Below are 3917 nucleotides of genomic sequence, written 5' to 3' on the forward strand. Positions count from 1 at the left end.
TTTTTAGTAAAGGAGTTTTACCATGTTGGTCAGGCTGGTCTTGAACTCCTGACATCAAGTGATTCACTCGCCTCGGCCTCCCAAAATACTTGTAAATTTTTTGTGGAAAATTTATCTCCACATAAAAATCTCACAAATGTTTATAGCAGCTTTATTTATAGTTTCCCAAACCTGGTAGCCACTGAGATATTCTTCAATAAATGAACCAATCAACAAACTGTGGTATATACATAGAATGGAATATTATTCAGTGATAAAAAACAGAAATGCATTATCAAGCCATGAAAGAACATGCAGGAACCTTAAATGCATATTGCTAAATGACATCAAATCAACCTGAAAAGGCTACACACTATATCACTCCATGTATATATCTAATATTCTGGAAAAGGCAAAACTATAGGAACAGTAAAAAGATATATGGTTGTCAGGGCAGTGGTGGTGGGCTAGGGATGAGTATTAAAGAATCCCAGGGAATGCATAGAGTGGTAAAATTAATCTGTGCGATACAGTACTGATAGATAAATAATATTATGCATTTGTCAAACAATGTAGAACTGTACAACACAAAGAGCAAACCTTCATATTACCTATTGGCTTTAGTTAGTGATAATATATCAATATTGGTTTATTAATTATAATAAATGTACCTCACTAATATAAGATATTACCATTAGGACAAACTATGTATGTTTGGGGTAAGGGTGTATATGGTAACTCTGAACAGTCTGCTTTTAAATTAAAGAATTAAAAAAATAAATGAGAGTGGAAGTTATAGGTTCACTGTGCTAATAGGAAGGTAAGGATTATGACTTCCTTTAGAATTTAGTAAAACTTTTTCATAAATCCACTTGAGTGCTATTTCTTATATATATTTTGATTATAGATAGAAGATCTTTAACAATCATTGATCTATTAAAATTTTCCATTACAAATAGAAATTTTTGGTAATCTACACTTCTTCTAAAAAACAATACAAAAAAACTCCTCCTCTTTGGAAGCCCACCGTGAAGAAAATGAGTCAAGCCACAGACAAAGTTATTTAATACAACTTTTTGTATTAAATAGCTTGTTTCCAGAATATATAAAAAAGTACAAGCAACCCAGATTTTTTTAAAATGGACGAAAATTTAAACAAATACTTTAAAAAAATACACAAGAGGCCAAAAAGCATGAAAAAGCACTAACATCATTACTCACATCAATTAAAATTAAAGCCAAAAGTGAGAGGCCACTGCGTGCCCATTAGAACAGCTAAAATTAAACTTGACAACACCAAGTTTTGATGAAGATGTTCAACAATTATAATATTCATTTTATATGGTAATATATAATGACACAGTCTCTAGACAGAGTTGGCAGTTTCTTGCAAGTTACCATATGACTCCACAATTCTACTCCTAGATTCTTCCCAATAGAAATTACAGCATAAGTCCATACAAAGGTTTTCCATGAATATTTGTGCTACCTTATTCATCATAGTCAAGTGCTGGAAGTGACTCAAATGTTCATCAACAAGTGAATAAATAAACCATAATAAAATTTTAATCATCCATAACAAGGAGAAATTATTAACATATACAATAACATAGATAAATCTCAAAAACTGAATGCTGAGCCAGACACAAAAGAATACATAAAGTATAGTTCAATTTACATGAAACTTACAGGAAGGCAAAACTATTTTGCATAATAAAGAACATATTAGTGGTTAACTGAGTCCAGAAGAAGGGATTGATTGGCAAGGGGCACATAAAATCTTTCAGGATGGTTTTGGTGAGAGTTACACAAGTGTATTCTTTGTTAAAACTTGTCAAACTTTGCACTTATGCTGAGTTCATTTAATTGCATGCTAATTAGGCCTTAATACATTTAATTTGACATAGGCAATCTAACAGTATTATTTACATCTTAGATTGGTAATAAAAAGTTTAACAATAAATAGCAATATCATAATATGGGAAAACAAACACTTTAACACATTAATGCACATTGTTGTATGGAGGACTATTTAGCAATATCTATCAAGTTAGCTCAGTCTTCATTTTATTCTAAGAACAGATAATGAAGTTTCAGATATACTTTGTATGAACTTTGTATATACAAAAATGAAATTTACAGTTATAGCTCTAAAAGATATTTTAATCTAATAGGGATATTTTTAAAAAGTTAGGAATAGTCTTATACATAGAAAGTAGTGGCTGAATGAAAACAGAACCAGCACATGAAGCTTCAGCTTTGAAATTTGGAGTGCTCTAGCTATTAGAAAGTAAGATGATTTCTAAAGATATAGATGTAGATGTAGGGAATTAATGACCTATTATTGGATCATCCTTTTTCACCTGACCTCTGACTTTTCATAAAGATTAACAGCTAACATGTATAGAGTGATTACTTGAAACAGGCACCACACATGGATTTAAATGCATTTTTATCTCACTCAACTTTCACAGCTCTATAAAATACTCACTATATTCTTATACATACCTATTTTATGCATGAGAAGTAGAAGCTCAACTAAATTTTATAACAAGTCTAAGAAATCACACTTATACAAGTGGTAGAGCTGTCATTCAAAGCTAGGATGTTTAAGCCTAAAGCCACTGCCCCTAAGATGATGGCTCATTGCTATAATTTCTCATCTTAAATGATCAGACATGCCTATTTGAGAGGAGAGGTGAAATAATTCAATGATGAATTAATGATTATTGATGTTAGGGAAAACAGTTTCTGTAAGTTGTGTACTTCTAGTAAGGCCATATTTATGTCTCTAGAATTTAATATGGGAACTAATATGATAAAGCCACATTAACTGTTTTGGGGAATTGTGTTTACGATTGCTTTTAGTTTTCCTTCTTTATGTTCTTGTCCCAGTGTTTCCTCTAAATTGACACTGATTAAAAATCTTAACTGATACTTCCAGATGAAACCCTATCTCTAAAGGCATAAAACTAATAATCTTTATTAGATTACTAGAATAAAATTTGTATTGAATTTCCAATTTGAGTTATATTCAAATTACGTACACTTCATTAAAGGTCTATTTCAACTGTTTTGGATTTTCTGGCTTTATAAGATTTCCATTATCCATAATTTTTATGGTTTACTATAATCCATAAGCCAAAGAGTCCCAAAGTAGAGAAAATTTATTTTGCTAGTTATGAAGATTTAACATATTTATATACTTTTCTCTAAACTGGTATTAAAAACTAGAATACCAAATATATTGATAATAGGCAAGAGACTTGGAAGTTGAGAGAAAATTTTTAAATTATTTTGTTATGCAGTGCTTAACAAATAATTAGATTATATCAGAGACTTTGAAACACTGATTACCTCACTTAGACTTGTACAATATTTAATCTATTAAGATTTTTAAAAAATTATTATACTTTAATTTCTAGGGTACATGTGCGCAACGTGCAGATTTGTTACATATGTATACATATGCCATGTTGGTGTGCTGCACCCATTAACTCATCATTTACATTAGGTATATCTCCTAATGCTATCACTCCCCTCTCCCGCCACCCCACAACAGGCCCCGGTGTGTGATGTTCCCCTTCCTGTGTCCAGATCTTATTGTTCAGTTCCCACCTATGAGTGAGAACATGCGGTGTTTGCTTTTTGGTCCTTGCGATAGTTTGCTGAGAATGATGGTTTCCAGCTTCATCCATGTCCCTACAAAGGACATGAACTCAACATTTTTTATGGCTGCATTGTATTCCATGGTGTATATGTGCCACATTTTCTTAATCCAGTCTCTCACTGATGGACATTTGGGTTGGTTCCAAGTCTTTGCTATTGTGAATAGTACCACAATAAATATACGTATGTGTGTGTCTTTATAACAGCATGATTTATAATCCTTTGGGTATATACCCAGTAATGGGATGGCTGGGTCAAATGGTATTTCT

The sequence above is a fragment of the Pan troglodytes genome, chromosome 3 (assembly GCF_028858775.2).
Source record: "Pan troglodytes isolate AG18354 chromosome 3, NHGRI_mPanTro3-v2.0_pri, whole genome shotgun sequence".
In the NCBI taxonomy this organism is placed as follows: Eukaryota; Metazoa; Chordata; class Mammalia; order Primates; family Hominidae; genus Pan; species Pan troglodytes.